This window comes from Anabrus simplex, chromosome 5 (assembly GCF_040414725.1).
Source record: "Anabrus simplex isolate iqAnaSimp1 chromosome 5, ASM4041472v1, whole genome shotgun sequence".
Lineage (NCBI taxonomy): Eukaryota > Metazoa > Arthropoda > Insecta > Orthoptera > Tettigoniidae > Anabrus > Anabrus simplex.
The window spans coordinates 299,775,225-299,796,146 of NC_090269.1; the positions used below are offsets into that span (position 1 = coordinate 299,775,225).

Below are 20,922 nucleotides of genomic sequence, written 5' to 3' on the forward strand. Positions count from 1 at the left end.
CCTGTTATAAAAGTGGTACAACCTGGCCTGTACTCTTTTGAGTTGATTAGGAGATGGATCACTTACTTCAAAAAAACTAACTACAGATGCTAGCTCAGTATTATTATCATTGATCGTGGAGAGAGCGTCGTCAATCTCTTTCTCTCCCAAAGTTGGGATGGAATCGGCAAATCAAGGGAATCTTTTAGCTTATTGGAATCGACTGCAACAGTGCCTCCAGACTGAACATTTCTGAGAGATAGTTCATAAATTAATTCTTCTTTACGCAAATAGAAAGGATGGAGAACCTCGCGAGGGCCGGACATGATGACAGAAATTTTTTAGAAAAAATCAAAAAAATTCCAGCAACTGAGAAAATTGTTAGAGTTCGAATTAAAAACAATGTTTAGCCGTCAAAGGGGGCTAAATTGAGACCCATTCAACCACGCTCTACCACTTGTTATGGAAATATCCGTGGTAGTTAGAAGTGAAAGAAGGTGCAGGCGGGAACAGGTCTCATCTACAAAATTAAAGTTAATTTAAAATTTAACAAAGGTTACATTTTCTTTTCAAGATCAAGGAATAACAAGTATAACAGGTACTCAGTAGCATATCAACAAATTAAGAATGTACAATTGCAATTTGTTAATGGATTTGGGCTTCGAGCCCAGACACGCAATCCTTGAGCAATGAGCCCAACTTTACCTATGTACAAAGTTCAACAAAGGGGCAGAAAACCCCAATCATGCCAAGGAGCACTAGCTCCCAATTACCCAGTTAAGCCTGCTCGAGGCACACAGAAACCAAATTTAAGAAAGAGCAACCCGCTCTCAAAGTTCAAGCCTATTCAAAGGCCACACCAAACTCCACCTTTAAGCTGCCCTCCGGGCACACAAGAACAGGGGTAATGATACCCAACCTACTGAGGCCTATTCAGTAAAGAAACAGGTCAATTACATGGCCCAAAATTCTGATTAGAATGGAGGCGTAACTTGCACTCCTAATACCTTTTTAAAACCTACTTGGCACTAGGCCGCATACACAAAGGCTAATCCCATACTAAAGAGGTGACTTGTATAAGAAGACTTTATTACATTTAAAAAAAAGAAACGGTTGTGAAAACAAAGTCACCTCAAAACAATAGGAGTGGGAGCTCGAGAGGGTTAGCACTCTCTATCCCAATTTATAGTTAAAGAGCCGAAGTTTTACCAAGTGTCTATTACATTTTAAGGATAGGTTACACGAGAAAAGTTTCGAAACTGCCCCGAGGGTTAAACTGCTGAACTACTAAGAAATAAAGTTATTAAACGGCCATTACCTTGTGGATGAACTGCTGCCCGAAGAAAGAGGCGCTTCCCGCCCCCTGCTACATAATCACACTAGGAGAGATGTTACTGAAGTGGCCAGGAGACCAGAAAATCAGCAGTTTATATACCCTCGTGGAAAATTCAAGACGTTTCATGAATGATTACAACCCGCCCCCAAAATTTTATTGGATAATGGCAAAAACTAATACACCAGACGAAGAAGAAACACCTTATTGGTGGAAAATTAATTACAGAAATTCCTTATTGGTCAAATTTAAAACTGGCAGAAAGAGAATTGGGTTATACTGCCAACCCAAACAATGACTGAAAGAAATTTAACAAAGAACAAACTTATGAATACCAAATTTCTTCAAAAGAAAAGTTCCTTCACTTCGCACTAGGGTGCACAATTGTAGTTCTTAAGTAGTGCCATCTAGGCGAGAATATTCGCACTTCTTACTACAGAGAAAACAAAAACAAATCAAAACCGATATAGTTCAGAACACTTCAAAATTTACAGTAAAGACATCTTCTGAGAAACCTTAGAATTAATGTCGTTGTTAAAGTTCAGGCTTTCTCCAGTAGAGGAGTTTCAACTGGTGCAATGTTTGAATTAGCGGCGTGGAGGTGTACCGCCCGGTACACATTATATATATATTTTTTTGCTATTTGCTTTACGTCGCACCGACACAGATATGTCTTATGGCGACGATGGGATAGGAAAGGCCTAGGATGGGGAAGGAAGCAGCCGAGGCCTTAATTATGGTACAGCCCCAGCATTTGCCTGGAGTGAAAATGGGAAACCACGGAAAACCATTTTCAGGGCTGCCGACAGTAGGGTTCGGACCCACTATCTCCCGATTACTGGATACTGGCCGCATTTAAGCGACTGCAGCTATCGAGCTCGGTCATCATCATACATTATTAACATACGACTATGACAGGGGGAAGAGCACAGAACCGCTAGAAAAACTCGTGGCCTACAACTCCAATGAAATTACTCACAGAAACGATGTTAATATGCGCGAACCACACAATGAGAAACTCATTCTTTCGTCCCGATTAACTTAGCTAGCATGCGCAAGCCTCCCTTGCTTGTAGGACGATTGCAGTCCAGAATCCCCAGCCGTAAGGCACACATGCTGCTGTAGCGAGCAGAAAACACGACACATGAAGGCGACAGACAATACACTAGCAAAATAAAGCATCAAATAAATACAATTGAAAATGAGGCTCGGTAAATGACACAAGCACATAAGAATTTATCCTTTATCCTAGGGGAAGAGTATTGATCGTACTGCAGGTTATATTGGTCAAAAATAGGAAGAATTAAAAATAAATCGGAAAATCGGAAAAGGAGTTAAAAAACAGAAAGTTTCCGAGTAAATCGAAAGGGTTGGCAGGTATGCACTTGCGAGTTCTTCTCTTTTGATTGTATATCATAGCAGACTGAATCGTTCCTTCCAGTGTCATGGCAGCCAAATCAATGCCATTTCTCTCTATATGATTATCGAATTCTTTCTATTCTTCTTTCTTCTGGCTTAATATGCAGTTTCTTAGCTGTCGTGAGACTTCGATTTCTGTGGTTTTAATTCTTTTCATCACATTTGAAATTGAAAAATTGGCCACAACTGGGCAATGCTTCTTTAGGGGTGTTTCATCTGCTGAATAACATACTACGAGTATATAATTATTCAATGTAATATTAGGTCCTTTACAAAATATTAAGTCAATAGTACTACATCCTGAGTGTGTGATGTACGTTTGTTTATCCGCCTGGTTGACCAGGATGAATCCTTCCTCTATCATCATATCTAACAGTTCATTTGTTCTGTGATTTGTAATATCTAATCTGCAGTTCATATCTCCAGCTATAATAATGTTTCGTCCTGGTGTAGCATATCTAAAGGCAATCATAATGGTTGTTATTATGTCTTCTATTGGCGTTAATGGTTCAAAGTATATGGCTAATATAGAAAGGTTCTTGAAATTTATCACAAGTGTGTCTTGATCCTTTTGGTAGCAGGTAGAGACTCTCCTTGGAGGCAGCTCTACCCAGAGAGTGGTGCCCCTGCCTATGTGAGTCCCAGAGGACGCTGACCCGGTATGTAGTATCTGGTAAGGGTCCCAGCTCAGGGTTACGAGTGAAGACCTCAACGACATCAATGGCGGAGAGGGTGACCTTCGGTACGGCGGAGATGTTGGAAGAGGCAGTCCTGTACTTGGGGATTAATACAAGTACAACACACAAAAGGCACGACGGTTCCACATGTTAGTGGCGGTACCCCGGCAGCGTCTGTTCCCCATGTTAGGGGCGGCTGAATCACAACTCAACAACACGTCTGGCAAACATGGTGTTTTATTGCCGAACACCTTCCATAAACTCCCATAACTTCGAATTTTCAAACAAAACTACCCCAGGTGAGTAGAGTGAAAGACTCAGAATCTCACACTGACAATATGTCAGTCTGCCTCAAGGATTCTGGGGGAGGCAAAAATTCGAAAAGAATGACTAAAAAAATAAGAATAGCCACATACAACATAAGAACTATGAGACTAGCTGAAGACCTGGAAAGGCTAGAACAAGAACTGCATGACATAAAATGGGATATTCTGGGTATTTGTGAGACTCGTCTTCAAGGAGAAAAAGCTGAGACCCTTCCATCAGGTCATGTCATCTTACGTAATAATGGAGATGCTTCTACATATGGGGTTGCTATTCTTGTCAATAAAAATATCAAAGAATTCATCCACAAGATGATTTGTGTCTCTTTCAGAGTGATATATATCGTCCTCAAATTGAATAGTAAATTCTCCATACAAGTCATACACGTCTATGCTCCAACCAGTACTTCTGATGAAGAGGCAGTGGAACAGTTGTATGAACATATCACCAAAGCGAAAAATTCAGAAAAGACAGAACTCTGTATCATCATTGGAGACTTCAATGCAAAAATGGGTCAAAAGAAAATCGGAGACCCAGAGAACACTGGTACATATGGACTAGGCAATTGAAACGAAAGAGGAGAAAGATTGCTAGAATATCTCACAGCCGAAAATCTCTATTGCATGAATATTTTCTTTAAAAAGCCCATCCAACGAAAATGGACATGGAAGAGCCCCGATGGGCAAACCAAGAATGAGATAGATTTTATCCTGACCAACAAGAAGAAATATTGTACAGATGTTACTGTTCTCAACATAGGCTAGTTCGAGCAACCTTCACATTTGACCTCAAACTTGAACGGTCCAAAATGACAAGGGAGTAAACTTTTCCAAGAGTAGAGGACTTAGAAAAACATCAATCATCATTTCAACAAGCTCTTAGCAAAAAACTTAACCAAACAGAAGATTTGAAATACTTGGACGTGAACGAACTTAATTTTCTCTTTGCTAGTTGTTTTACGTCACATCGACACAGATACGTCTTATGGCGACGATGGAACAGGAAAGGGCTAGGAGTGGGAAGGAAGCAGCTGTGGCCTTAGATAGGTACAGCCTCAGCATTTGCCTGGTGTGAAAATGAGAAACCACGGAAAACCATTTTCAGGGCTGCCGACAGTGGGGTTCGAACCTACTTTCTCCCGAATACTGGATACTGGCCGCAATTAAGCGACTGCAGCTATCGAGCTCGGTAACGAACTTAATGAGAAAATTACAGTCAGTATTCAAAATGCAGCAAAGGAGATCCCATTGAAGAAAACTAATAAGAGGAACCGACTTTCACTTAATACCATACAGCTCATTAAGGACAGGAAGACAATGGACAGGGATACAGCAGAATACAAAAATCTTAACAAGACCATTCGCAAGGAAATAAGAAAAGATCTAAGGCAATTTAATAATAACATGATCATGCAGACAATTGAAGAAAATAAAAACATGAAGATTTTAATAATAATAATAATGTTATTTGCTTTATGTCCCACTAACTACTCTTTTACGGTTTTCGGAGACGCCGAGGTGCCGGAATTTAGTCCTGTGGGAGTTGTTTTATGTGCCAGTAAATCTACCGACACGAGGCTGACGTATTTGAGCACCTTCAAATACCACCGGACTGAGCCAGGATCGAACCTGCCAAGTTGGGGTCAGAAGGCCCGTGCCTTAACCGTCTGAGCCACTCAGCCCGGCCAAGAAGATTTTAAAGAACAACATGTCTACAGGAAGACCAAAAATTACAAAACTTAAGAACCAAAATGGAGAAATAGTCACAGATAGGCAAAACATTACTGAAGATATTAGAGATTTCTACTACAAGCTGTATACATCAACCATTAATAAACCACCCAGTGATGAACAACTAGCCCAGAATTATACACATGAAGTAACCGGAAGTAACCACTGCTGAGATTGAAAATGCACTTAAACAACTAAGGAATAAATAATCCCCTGGGGAGGATAAAATAACGAATGAAATGCTGAAATTAGGTGGAAGAGATCTGCTAGAAGCCGTGAGAATACTCATCAACAAGTGTATTAACTCTGGAAGAATACCAGAAAATTGGAAAAATGCTGAAGTGATACTTCTCTTCAAGAAAGGTGATAAGGAAAATTTAGAGAACTATCGTCCTGTGAGTTAATCACACCTTTACAAGCTCCTGACTAAAATTGTAACCAACCGCCTCACAAGAGAACTGGATTTTTATCAACCTGCCGAGCAAGCGGGATTTCGTAAAGGTTTCTCAACTGTTGAACACATCCAGACTATTCGTCTTCTTTTTGAGAAAACCACTGAGTACAACAACAAGATTCATCTGGCCTTCATTGATTATAAAAAAGCTTTTGACTCAGCGGAAATTTGGGCAATCATGAAGGCACTTCAAAATGCCATGATAAACTCAAGGTATATAAAACTCCTGGAAAACATTTATGATCAAGCAACAATGGTAGTCAGAGTGGATGAAGACCTCATCACCAGTAAAATTCCAGTTGGCAACGGAGTTCGACAAGGTGACACAATCTCTCCAAAGCTGTTTACCCTTGCCTTGGAAGATGTATTCAAAACCCTTCATTGGGATAATAAAGGAATAAAAATCAACGGGTTATATTTGAACCACCTGCGTTTTGCCGATGACATTGTGCTCATAAGTGAAAATCTAGATGAGCTAGAAAGCATGCTCCAAGAATTAAAAATTGCTTCTGCTAAGATTGGTTTGGAAATGAACATTAATAAAACAAAAATTCTAAGCCCAGACAGTCGACCACTTAAAATGGGAAACCAATATATAGAAGCTGTCGATGAGTACATCTATCTTGGACACAAGTTAAAACTTGGAAAAGACAACCAATGTGCAGAAATTCCTCGCAGAATAGGTATGAGTTGGACAGCATTCCGAAAACTAAGATTCATCCTCACCAACAAGAATGTTCCAATTAACCTGAAAACCAAGGTTTATAATACGTGCGTGCTGACAGTTACTACTTACGGTCTGGAAACGATGACTCTGACGAAGGAAAGTGCTCGCAAGCTTCAGCGAACACAACGAGCCATGGAGCGACAGATGCTAGGGATCAGCCTTAGGGATAAGATCCGTTCAGAGGACCAGGAGAAGAACTAATGTAACAGACATCCTAGAGAAAGTAGCAAGACTAAAATGGCAATGGGTAGGACACGTAGCTCGACAAGACTACAACAGGTGGACCTCTAGGATTGTTCACTGGAGACCATGGGAACACAAGAGAGGAATTGGAAGACCCCAGAAGTGATGGCTCGACGACATAAAGCTGTTGGCTGGAACACGCTGGTTCCAAGTGGCTCAAGACCGAAGACGATGGAAGCACATGGAAGAGGTCTATATCCAGCAGTGGATTGAAATAGGCTAGAAAAGCAGAGGAAGAAGAAGAAGAAGCAGAGAAGTGTCTTGATCCTGATGTGTGCTTAGCACTTATCTCATTTTTTGTTTGAAGAAGCAGGAGATTCCTTGTTTTGGCCGTCCTCTTGGTCCTTGTGTCGCTGGTATATGTTGCGAGTAGAATCCATTTATTTCCAAGGCAAGACTAATATGTCCTGTGTGTGCAAAAGATCATTGTTAGATAGAGCTAGAGTGTTTTTCAGTCCTTCCACATTCCACAGAAGCAGATTAAGCTGCGAGTCTGGCTCCTGTTCCTCGGGAATCAAAAATACGGTAGCGTCGTACGATGACTCCCTCTGGCCACACTTCCGCTATGTTGACTTTTAGTAAGTCTTGCAGTGGGATCACCACTTTAAAGGGTTTAAGTGTGCCTTTAGTTTGGAGTTCTTCACGTTCTAATATGTTGGCTACATGTTAAGTTGGAGATGTTCTTTTTAACCGCTTCTTCAGTTGTATTTTGGGGCAATTTTCCAATATATAACCAAGCTCTACGATCTGCGGTTTGCAGTTTATCTGTTTGGGATTTATCATTTCCACTTTTGGACTTTCTTGTGCCCACAATCATCGTTCTCTTACTGTTATCCCAGAGTTTTGACATGGAGGGTTTGGCAGCGATATCTGACCATACGTCATTGTTTTTCCTTGGATTTTCTTGGGGTAAAGGTTCCAAGACAATCTGTTGCTCTGCCACAGATTTCGGCTTAGTTATATTTATAATTTCTTCTTTGATCATATGTCTTATTCAAGAGACTTTCCATAATAGTTTGTAACCTCTGTGTTTAATTTTATGTGTTCATGTCTTCTGTCTCGAGATCTACACGGCCTTTGTATGTTTGGTCGAGAAATATCATCTGAATGTCATGATTACATTGCTGTCTAATAGACATTGTCGATAGTATATGGGTTTCATTAACTTCATACGCTGGGCCGGTAGATGCCGCCACCTGTCCCGTAGGTCGGCTATGTTCTCCCTCTGTATTCGTTGATTTGTCTATTCCAACCTCATTCTGTTGATTCTCATCTGACTGACATTTATCATCTAGGGCAAATTGCAGTTCCGTAAAAAGATTTCTAACATCACTTACGGTTTTATGCATGGTTTCTTTAGCTTCCTTCTTCAGATAACCACCTTCTTCAGCGATATTCACTAAGCATTTTAGAGCATTTTCGAGACTGTTTTAGTCTTGTCCGCCATTTTTTCAACAGTTATTATAAATGTTAATAATGATTTTAATGTTCAAAGAATAAATTAAGAATTGTGTTTTAACAATGTAACAAGCCCAAGAGAATGTTTGGTGATTATTATGCCATAGAAGGAGAGAACATTCTAAGTTCTCGAAATGTGTACGGCCATTAGTAACATAATAAAGACTTAATAGTAATGACAAGGTGCAACCACACATTTAAAGGTGTTTAAATAAATGAATGTGGGATTAATGCAGATAAGTGTTTTTTTTTGCTATTTTGCTTAACGTCGCACCAACACAGATGAGTCTTATGGCGACGATGGGATAGGAAAGGTCTAGCAAGTGGAAGGAAGCGGCCATGGCCTTAATTAAGGTACAGCCCCAGCATTTGCCTGGTGTGAAAATTAGAAACCACGGAAAACCATCTTCAGGGCTGCCGACAGTGGGCCTCGAACCCACTATCTCCCGATTACTGGATACTGGCCGCACTTAAGCGACTGCAGCTATTGAGCTCGGTTCAGATAAATGTAACAATGCAATGAAATTCACACAGAGTTTAACAGTCCTCGATGAAATTCACTGGATCCATGGTGCTTGGAGAGATGTGTCTAAAGAAACAATTGTGAAAAGTTTCCATCATGCAGAATTTGTGGCCCAATCAACTGAAGAGGAAGAACCATCTCAGAGAGGAATTGAGATTTGTCGCTGAAGTCCTTTGCAGTGAACTGTTAGAAGTTGGTGTTTATAGTGATTTTGATGAAGTGTTGGAAGACTACAATGATGTTCGGTGAATGACTGATGGATTGTTACAAAAAGAGATTTCTTCAGAAGAAAGACTGTCTTAAGTAGAAGAAGAAGTAACAGTTGTTGCCCTGAAGGAGCCACCTACTCATAAAAAATATGTTAAGTGTATTAATTTGTAACGTTGTGTGTTTGTGTATAACCAAGCAGAAATGATTGAAACTCTGTTTGGATTACATCAGAAAATTGAATCAGAATGGGCACGCTCAAAAATTGAAAAATCAAAATGTCTTGTGACTGCCTTTTTCAATAAACAGTAAAGGTTGAGTACTGTACAGTAGTACAATATGAATAATAAAACACACAACAATACTATAGAATTTTTTTAAAGTTTTAGTAGACATGAAATTCAGTGTACTGTACTGTACTGTACAGTGTTCTCCCTACGACCTTTTTAATGGGCGCACCGCCCTGCTGTTTTTACAGACCGCCCGGCTAACATAACCTAGAGCTAGTCACATAATATTAATACATATTTCAGTCATTCGATGTTCCAAATTAAAATGCAAATAGGTTTTTTTTTTGTTTTTTGTTTGCTATTTGCTTTACGTCGCACCGACACAGATAGGTCTTATGGCGATGATGGGACAGGAAAGGGCTAGCAGTGAGAAGGAAGCGGCCGTGGCCTTAATTAAGGTACAGTCCGGCATTTGCCTGGTGTGAAACTGGGAAACCACGGAAAACCATCTTCAGGGCTGTCGACAGTGGGGTTCGAACCCACTATCTCCCAAATACTGGAAATGCAAATAGTATAAAATTGTTTATTCAAATTATAAACCTATGTTCTTGTCCGCATAATTACATCAGAATTCAAATGTTCATCTTGGTTGAATGTTCAGCTTGATTATGACGGAGTGTTGTGTGCGAGCGGGGTCTGTATTAGCATCGAATCGCATGCGGGTACTCGATTCCCGCCGAGAGCACAAACCGAGTAGTAAGCCCCGGTGGTATACGATTGTGAATGAACAGTAGAACACTAGTCGTTTAAAATACTCCGTTATGATTTAATTTGAGATAACACTTAATTGCGTAGTTTAATTTTGGCATTGATATTAACAATTCCTTGAGGGAACTAAATCGAAATGTTATCATATTCATTTTGCACGTAGTATTCCCCGCCCGGCTACTTATTCCTGCAACCCAGCTGACGAAATTTTCTGGGGAGAACACTGCTGTATATAAATTGAAAAAATCAAACAAACATTGTTATTATGTATATACAAAATACAGAACACACTGGCTCAGGGATTTTCCTTTCCTGCACTGTTAACGGATTTTTGAAATACTGTACACCCACCCTGAAGTTTGGACACCCCACTACATTGGACACATTTTTAATGAACCGTAGATGTCCAACTTAGAGAGTTTTCACTGTAGTTACAATAATGAAGTGTGGACGGCATGACATTAATATGTAAGACGAACAATAGATGTCCTAGAACAGTCCCCTGAAGGACACTGAAAGATTTTACAGCCAATTGGGATCTTTGATTACTTACAAATATGCACTGGTGATGATTTGTAAGGTATCTACGACTTAAAAAATTTAGGGCTACCTTGCCGATATGCAGAAAGCGGAGCATGTCAAAGCACTACTGAAGTCAAGGAGTGTCAGTGCCGTCACCTGCCGTTTGTCTATTGCTAGTCTTGTCATGTGTTACGCGAAGGAGGGTAGTTGCAGTACTGTGTCCCTTTCTGAAGCCAGATCGTTATGAGTCCAAAAGAGAATGACTGGTTAAGAATTCTACTAGCTGCTCGTGTACAAGCCGTTCAGAAACTTTCTAGAGAGGGGAAAGTATGGAAATAGGTCAGTAATCAGATGACATAGGTATTTTTTATGGTTTGTTTTAATATTGAAGTTACTAGAGCATCCTTCAAGCAGTTGTAAACGTCACTGTGGTTAGGCAGTAGTGTTTTTTTACAAGCTGCTTTCTGTCACATCAACACATAGTCTTATGGCGATGATGGGATAGGAAAGAGGTAGGAGTGGGAAGGAAGCAGCCATGGCCTACAATGTGGGTAATGATTGATAGAATAGTGCCAATAATGTTATTAATAAATCCTATTGGGTTGTTATCTGCTCCTTTAGCTTGTGACTAACTGCAAAAGATGCTTCCATGCAGTTGGAAATGTCCCTGTGGTTAGACAGTAGTTTACAATAAAATGAGAAATTATGTTTGTTTTCTGTGGGGTCACTTATTCCTTTATTTAAATGTATATGATTTTGAGGTTGAGATTTTTTTTTATTGGGTTAGTTACGATGTGAGAGTTTAGTGTATCGAGTTGGAACATGAGGCTCATTACATTTTCCAACTCCCATAGCTCGAAGGTGGTTCCAGGTGTCACGTGCATTTAAGTTTGTTATTTCAAATTGCAAATTAATTACTTTGTTCTTTTACGTAAAATACAATACGGTTCACAGTCTGTTTCCTAGTCATCATCTTGCTCAACTGGAGCATACTTGTCATACAGTCCTACGTGTAATATAATTGCTTTGTATCTTCTCAAGGTAAACATTAGGAATTGTTGTAGATCAATATTTTATAGACCCTATAACTAATGTATTTAGCAGAAACGGCTTGGTCTTCTCCCCTTACGATAAAGCTGAGGCTTTTGCTGACTCGATGCGTAACTCACGATCTTTCTGACGACGACTAAAACGAACGACGGACCCATGAGGTACGCAGAAAAGCCTTAGCTTTCAAAAAAGACAATGGACACCTGACAATGACATTCCAGACATCCAGCCTCGCGAGGTTTGCAGGGTTATAAAAAAATCTAAACGAGAAGAAGTCTCCCAATGATGACAGGGTGTCAAACAAGGAAATTAAATTACTGCCATATAAGGCAGTAATATTTTTGGCTACTATTTTTTTGGCACGTCTAAAACTGGGATACCTTCCTGACGCTTTGAAGACTGGGAGGATGATAGTCATTCCGAAGCCAGGAAAGGATAGACTTTTCCCACAAAATAATAGACCGATAACCCTGTTATCACACATCTCAAAAATAGTCAAGAGACTTCTTCTGACACGCCTCAATGGTTACCTAGGACCCCGCAACATACTGCGACCGGAACAATTTGGCTTCCGGTCTAAGCGCAGCGCCCCTTTTGCGGTACTGCGCTTAACACAGTATGTCACAAGATCGTTTACTATATGCCGCAGCATGCCAGCAGTATTTTTCAACGTAGAGAAATCGATCGATCAATCAATCAATCAATCAATCAATCAATCAATCAATCAATCAATCAATCAATACTGATCTGCATTTAGGGCAGTTGCCCAAGTGGCAGATTCCTTACCTGTTGTTTTCCTCGCTTTTACTTAAATGATTTCAAAGAAATTGGAAAATTATTGAACTCTCCCTTGGTAAGTTATTCCAATTCCTAACTCCCCTTCCTATAAATAAATATTTTCCCCAATTTGTCCTCTTGAATTCCAATTTTATCTTCATATTGTGATCTTTCCTACTTTTAAAGACGCCACTCAAACTTATTCGTCTACTAATGTCATTCCACGCCGTCTCTCCTCTGACACCTCGGAACATACCGCTTATGTCAAAAACATATCAGATGTAAGGCTTTTCAGACATTCACTCTATTAACCAGCGCCCTGTCTTAGGTCAGACACTAGACTCATCAGAGTGGGATGTGCCAGACCCTACCCACTGACGCTGGGGTGTATGCAGGTGAACTTATCAGACTGATAACTGCACACGGGAGATAAATCTCCACAATTGAATTATTGCCCACCTAGCAATTCCGAATGGCAAATTCTAAATTCCCATGGAGGGAATTAGATATTTTTCACCAATAGAGCATTTCAAAAATGTCAAAAACATATCAGATGTATGGCTTTTCAGGCGTTCGCTTTATTAACCAGGTCTGACACTAGACTCATCAGAGTGGGATGTGTCAGACCCCACCCACTGATGCTGGGGTGTATGCAGGTGAACTTATCAGAAGCCCTTATAAGAGGCACAGTCTGATAACTGCATACGGGAGATAAATCTCCACAATGGAATTATTGCCCGCCTAGCAATTCCGAATGGAAAATTCTAAATTCCCATGGAGGGAATTATATATTTTTCACCAATACAGCATTTTAAAAATGTCAAAAACATATCAGATGTAAGGCTTTTCAGGCGTTCGCTCTATTAACCAGCGCCCCCTCTTAGGTCTGACACTAGACTCATCAGAGTGGGATGTGTCAGACCCTACCCCACCTTTAAAGGTACAAACCTGTTTTCACATTGCTCAACAATTGCTTTAAACCCATCCCAGAGTCTGTTAACATTTTTATTTACCGTTCTCCGCTGATCATAATTACTTTTTAAAAACTCCCTCATGACTGTTTTATCAGCCATATGGCTCAGCCTAATAGTCCTACTTTTAAGACCTTCCTTTTTATCACATTTATTTTTAACTACGGCAGAAACAGCTTCATGATCACTAATACCATCTATTACTTCGGTTTCTCTATAGAGCTCATCTGGTTTTACCAGCACCATGTCCAGGATATTTTTCCCTTAGTTGGTTCCATCAATTTCTGAATCAGCTGCCCAAAAGAGTGACTGAATGGGTTGCTATATTTCTAGAAAATAGATCTCAGAGAATTAGAGTAGGTGAAGCTTTATCTGACCCTATAATAATTAAGAGGGGAATTCCTCAAGGCAGTATTATCGGACCTTTATGTTTTCTTATATATATAAATGATATGAGTAAAGGAGTGGAATCGGAGGTAAGGCTTTTTGCGGATGATGTTATTCTCTAGAGAGTGATAAATAAGTTACAAGATTGTGAGCAACTGCAACGTAACCTCGAAAATGTTGTGAGATGGACAGCAGGCAATGGTATGTTGATAAACGGGGTTAAAAGTCAGGTTGTGAGTTTCACAAATAGGAAAAGTCCTCTCAGTTTTAATTACTGCGTTGATGGGGTGAAAGTTCCTTTTGGGGATCACTGTAAGTATCTAGGTGTTAATATAAGGAAAGATCTTCATTGGGTAATCACATAAATGGGATTGTAAATAAAGGGTACAGATCTCTGCACATGGTTATGAGGGTGTTTAGGGGTTGTAGTAAGGATGTAAAGGAGAGTGCATATAAGTCTCTGGTAAGACCCCAACTAGAGTATGGTTCCAGTGTATGGGACCCTCACCAGGATTACCTGATTCAAGAACTGGAAAAAATCCAAAGAAAAGCAGCTCGATTTGTTCTGTGTGATTTCCGACAAAAGAGTAGTGTTACAAAAATGTTGCAATGTTTGGGTTGGGAAGAATTGAGAGAAAGAAGAAGAGCTGCTCGACTAAGTGGTATGTTCCTCGTTGTCAGCGGAGAGATGGCGTGGAATGACATTAGTAGACGAATAAGTTTGAATGGCGTTTATAAAAGTAGGAAAGATCACAATATGAAGATAAAGTTGGAATTCAAGAGGACAAACTGGGGCAAATATTCATTTATAGGAAGGGGAGTTAGGGATTGGAATAACTTACCAAGGGAGATGTTTAATAAATTTCCAATTTCTCGTCGCCATAAGACCTATCTGTGTCGGTGCGACGTAAAGCCCCTAGAAAAAAAAATATTCCAATTTCTTTGAAATCATTTAGGAAAAGGCTAGGAAAGCAACAGATAGGGAATCTGCCACCTGGGCGACTGCCCTAAATGCAGATCAGTATCGATTGATTGATTGATTCCCATATTAGCTTATTTGCCATTTGTTGGTCATTCTTCCTGTCGTTCGCATTTCTTTTCGAATTGATATTTGGTAAATTCAGATCTCCTGCTACAATCACATTCCTTTCCATGTCGTTTCCCACATAGCTGATTATCTTATCAAATAATTCTGAATCCATGTCAGTGCTACCCTTTCCCAGTCTGTACACTCCAAAGACATCAAGTTGCCTACTATATTTAGAAATGAGCCTTACACCTAGAATTTCATGTTCGTCATCTTTAACTTTTTCGTAGCTTACAAGTTCTTCTTTCACCAGAATGAATACTCCCCCTCCCACCATTCCTATCCTATCTCTACGATACACACTCCAGTTCCGTGAGAAAATTTCTGCATCCATTATATCATTTCTCAGCCACGATTCAACTTCTATTACAATGTCTGGTAAGTATATATCTATTAAATTAATTCCATTCCTTTCTTTACAATACTTCTACAGTTCAACACTAACATTTTTATGTCACCTATACTTGACATCCAGATCTCTGTACCCGTATCACTGCTCCCAAGACCACCCTGTTTCCCTAAATGTACCTTCCTATTACCCTTCCAAACAAATTTCCTAACTTATACGTACCACTGCGGTTTAAGTGAAGGCCATCTGAGCGCAGATTCCTATCTCCTACCCACCCATTAGGATCTAGAAATCTCACTCCCAGTTTTCCACATACCCACTCCATAGCCTCATTTAAATCCCCAATCATCCTCTAGTCAGTATCCCTCCTACACAGTATTCCACTGACAACAATCTCCGCTTCCTTAAACATCACCCGCGCTGCATTTACCAGATCCCACACATCCCCCACTATGTTGGTACTTATACCAGCTTGCCTTACGTTGTTGGTACCAACGTGAAACACTACCACCTTCTCCTTTCCCTCCTCCTTCTCTTCTACTTTCCTCAACATCTGCCTCAACCTAATTCCTGGATAACCCTCTACCCTGGTTCCCTTTCCTCCACACACTTTCCCCACATGTCTAACAATGGATTCCCCCATGACCAGAGCCTCAACCCTACCCACCTCATTTGATTCCGTCCCCTGTTGGTCAGCCCTATCTTTCCTGATAGCTGCAGAAGCTACTTTCTCCTCCCTTTTCTCCCTCCTATGACCCTGTTCCCCCTGTCTTCTCCTATCCTCTACTCTACATTTCCCTTTCCTACTACTTCCACACATCTCAGCAACAGTTTCCTGTTCCTCATCTTCCCTCTGTTGTTCTACCTGGAATGACTCGTACCAATTTCTCACAGGCACCTGTCCTGAATTCTGATCCTGAATAGAGCCCTTAGCCACTCTCCTTCCCCTTAGAACATTAGACCACCTGTCTTCTACAATTCCCCCCTTTCTTTCCCATCCCTCTTTTACACCTTCAATAACCTGTACATTGTTTGATGGAGGCCTACCTTCCTTCCTGTCTTCTGTGAGAACCTAATTATCTCTCTCAAACTCCTCCCTCATACCCCTCAATGCCTCGCCACACCCACAGTTCCTACCCTTGCACTCCTTAGCCATGGAAAAAACTGAAAAGAAAAGGAAAAATAACATAACTTGTCATGTACAAAAAAAAAAAAAAAAATGAATGGAAAGAAATACTGTCTAGGATAGTACTAAAAAATCACACAACAATAAGGCAATTAATATACTACTAGACATTATTAATAATCTTGACCATGATGGTCGGGATTGGATCCGTATTGACTTAGTAACAGTAAATATGTTGGAAGATAGTCCGCCTAGTCAATACAATTCATTGTATTGACTTGTACTGACTAGGCGGACTATCTTCCAACATATTTACTGATACTACTAGACTACAATACTACTTAGTCATACTTTATTTTTATCCTACAACACCTTAACAGTATAAAAACTGCTGTTAATTACTGAATACTGAAAGGAATACACAAGAATTACACAATTCTAAACTGCAGTTAAGCCTATCCTAATTAAAACAACAGAATTCTAGTAAAAGAGTTTCTACGGATACCTCTACTATACTACACAAATATTTTACAATAATAAAATAAGCATGCTAATTTCTAATAAGATATAACTCGTATACTACTGTACAGAACACTACAATAATTTTAAACTACTTTCAGACGTATCCTAATTACAATACCGGTACCGTATGTCACTACCAAGCACAAACAGAAATGAAAAATTGCAAGTTTGAAATCTGCAAGAACTACTGTATTCAAAGATTACCAACAAAGCTAAATGCTTAGATAGGTTATTATTAATAGAAACACAGAAAAGATACACAAGAATATAGCAGGCAAGATATGGTACTGTTTAAACATACCGTATCTACACTACAATTCTCAACTGAAATGTGGTTATATGATTTTTACTGCTGGTGGATTACTATTATTTTGCCTACTATGCAGGACAGATAATGAAAGTGTCCTTAAATGCTTTTACTTTGGTATTCATAAATAATAGCACAGGTACTGTATTGGGATATTATTTCCAAGTAAGTATTCAGCTAAGAGGGCCAGGAGCACCATACAACTGCGTTCAAAGCAAAAAACTGTATTTACTGCTAAATGGCCCGCAAAGGGAACACTAGACCAGGTAGTTGGTCGAGTGGTGGAGCCCTCACCATGCCAGAGAGAGAATTGTCTGGGTTGAATGAAGGCGAGCCAAGGCCACAAACTAGGGTCTTCTTAGTAACTGAATGTGCAATTTCTTCACAGTCACTGTCAGATAAATGCAGTTAATAATGTCATCCACGTTCATAGCCACATCTTTAAGCAGGATTTTCAGGTTTCTGATTATGGACGGCATTCTATAGGAACGTGCGTGCGACTACACCCACCTCTCTATCAAAATGTGCTGATGTGCGCTTTATTGTACGTCTTAAGTTTCCGATTGTTGTGCTATACTATTTGTGATCTCTCCTAGGTGCAATGTATTTGTTGTGGATTCAGCTCAAAGGGTTTTGATCGTGGGTTTATAGTTATTCTGTTCATGTGTACAGTCTGTATTCTTTTGGGGGAATGTGTGTTTATGTCAGGGTCTCACACGAATATGTGTCCTGTTATTGTATTTTATAAATCCCAGTGTTTAAAGGGAAACTTTAAATGTGTGAAGTGTATTTTCTTCATGTTATTAATATATATTTAGTAAGGTCAATGTTGACAACTGTCATAATTGAAACCTATCTCAAAACTTAAGATGATATTGCAATAATAAAACCCCTATTATTGAGAGAGCTTTAGATTCTTAGTCAGAGGGAACATAGTACCCTTACATTCATTCATTTGTATAGCAGATGTGATTCATAATTTTTCTTTGTCGCTTCAAATTTTACTTTAGTTTAATAAATTAGATTTTACCAGATATTTTATAATCCTGATAATGAATCCTGGGGTCTTGTTTGACTCAGCTACCACTTTCAGTATAAGTTATGCAAACTGAAAGTAAGCTCATGATTGAATAAAACCCTGAGGTCTTTAATCTCGCAAACCGATCGTAAATCACCGTCACCTAGCTTGCAAGTGTTAGTGGACGGGAGTTTTCCTTCTAGTGAACAAAACCCGATACACATTTTTCTGCATTTAAGTACAGTTTATTTTCAGTTTTCCACTCCAATACAGTTTTCAAATCTAGCTGAAGTTGTTTAGTCATTTATGTTTCCAATGGCTTTGAATATTTTGAAATAATTTGCACATAGCAGACAGCTGGAATATTTCACTTGTTCAGGCCAGTCATTGATAAATGCAAGAAAAGCTAAAGGCCCTAAATTTGACCCCTGAATTATTCCTGAATTTACAGGGTATTACCGACAGGAATATTTCTGAAAAGAAACAAACTGCTTCCTATCGCCCAGATAGGAACTGGAAAGATGCAATAGTTGTTTTGAGAAACCAAACAGGTTCAACTTACTTAGTAGGGCATCGTGATTAATTTTATCGAATGCTTTTGCAAAGTCTCTAAACACTACATCTATTTGTTCACCTGTGTCAAGTTCTTTGGAAACTCGCTGAGTTTACCAAGTCTATGACTGTGAAACATTGTGAAAGGATACCGAGTTTGATATAAGAGGTCTTAAATATGGGTGCATAATACATTTTGTACATTATCTCCTTATACTTTCCTGGTACTTCTTTATTCCAGACAAGGTTCCTTACTCTGGCAGAATGCATTTATATATAACTTTGTGTTATACATACTAATTTTCGTTAAATGCAATTTATTTGTACATAATGTCGCTGACGTAAGTACTTTTCATTCCATGTGGCCATACTGCTCACACATTGTCAATGTAGGAGAACTGGTATTTCAACTTCAGATTGGATGATTCTAAGGACTGCCTTCAAGTTTCCATGAATACCAAATGGTCACAACCATAGTACAAGCCAACACAAGTGTCTAATACGAAAGGCAACTGACCAGATATGAAAACCAAGCAACAGCACTTGGGAAGTAGTCACTTTGAAAACCTGATACTACATCTGCAGACCACCTAGTCAAAGGTTTTAATAATAATAGAGAAAAGATTTGCACAATGTGCGAAGAAAATTTTAGCTCTCATTTTCATCGAGACAGAATTTAGTCAGTAACACTAATCTTTTCCAGCATGACTTTGAGTGGTACCTCACACAGCTTTTCCCGCACAATTTGCATAAACACTGTAATTCGTTTGGTTCATGGTAGTTGGCTCTACTGCATATCCGGTGGTGAAAACTGTGAATAGCAAATTGCGTCATAACGTGTCTAAATTCATATCCGGGCTTTTTCCATTCGCTGTTTAACGTAACGTCTGTAGGGTAGAACTCCTAACATATTTATTCCCTTTTTCTCTGAAGGTCTATGAGCAAATTCTGATATGCCTGAGTAGAGGGTAGTTGCAGTTGTAGGCTGAGATCTTCTACGAAAAAAGTTTCTCTTGCCAGCACATATACCAGGCGCGATCGGGTGTACTTTGATACACATAGAGATTTTTTTAAGAATTTGGCTTTCACTTTTTCTATATCTGCTAGATTGATTTTGGAAAGGTGCTCCCAAATTAATGCCATGCCATGTGTTATTATGGGGGTAATTTTCAATTTAAATATTTCCATTGCGGTTGCCAGCGAGATCTTTGGTAGATTTTTTACACTAGTCATGGCTAAGGTTGCGGCAGTTATTCTTTTTTTTGCCATGCATCGTGAAAACAGTTCCATATGTCTGCAAGGTGATCCCTAGGTATTTAAAGTGTGGGATGATTGCTAGTGGCTCATTCTTGTACGTGATCTTGTTACTGGCTGCTAATCTGCCTCCTTTCCTGAACGTCATTGTCACGGTTTTCTTTTCGTTAAGTTTGAGTTCATTTCTGGTGGCCCACTTTTCCAGTTGGTCAAAGGATTCTTGAAGTTTTGTTATGTCGGGTGACATAAGAACCACGTTGTAATAGACCAGTATTTTGACGTCCGCTTTGATGTATTTGGTGATATCTGATGTAGCTACATTGAACAATTGCGGGCTAAGTGGATCTCCTTGTAACACGCCATTTTTCTGTTCTAGCGGTCTAGATCGGTCAACACTGTTGTCTATCTGTACCAGGTTAAATCCAAGTATATCTGTATACTAGCTGATGTACCCGTGCTTCGCTACGGAATTCTACATTGTATACAGAATTCTATGTTAAATAGTGTACACCTTGTGAGCAAGATTGTATTCTATTGCATAGCAACGTTACCCTAGAAACACGAGGGGAAAGTCACCAAACGTCTTTTCTCATATGAAAAATAGGTTAGGGAATTTATGATGGTAGGTCTGCTTGCCTACTTTTTTTGGTATTTGTTTGACGTCGCACCGACACAGATAGGTCTCATGGCGACGATGGGATAGGAAAGGCCCAAGAAGTAGAAGTAAACGGCCGTGGCCTTAATTAAGGTACAGCCCCGGCATTTGTCTGGTGTGAAAATGGGAAACCACGGAAAACCATCTTCAGGGCTGTCGACAGTGGGGCTCAAACCCACTATCTCCCGATTACTGGATACTGGCCGCACTTAAGCGACTGCAGCTATCGAGCTCGGTTGCACAATCTGTGAATTGTAGTGCTATCATTTGGAA

At 39.6% G+C, this 20,922-nt stretch overlaps 1 protein-coding gene across 1 annotated transcript in view; it reads right to left on the minus strand.

Moving 5' to 3' along the window:
- Positions 1-20,922, minus strand: part of mRpL45 (mitochondrial ribosomal protein L45) — a 143,514-nt gene that overhangs the window by 116,160 nt on the left and 6,432 nt on the right. The gene's annotated exons all lie outside the window — the stretch shown is intronic.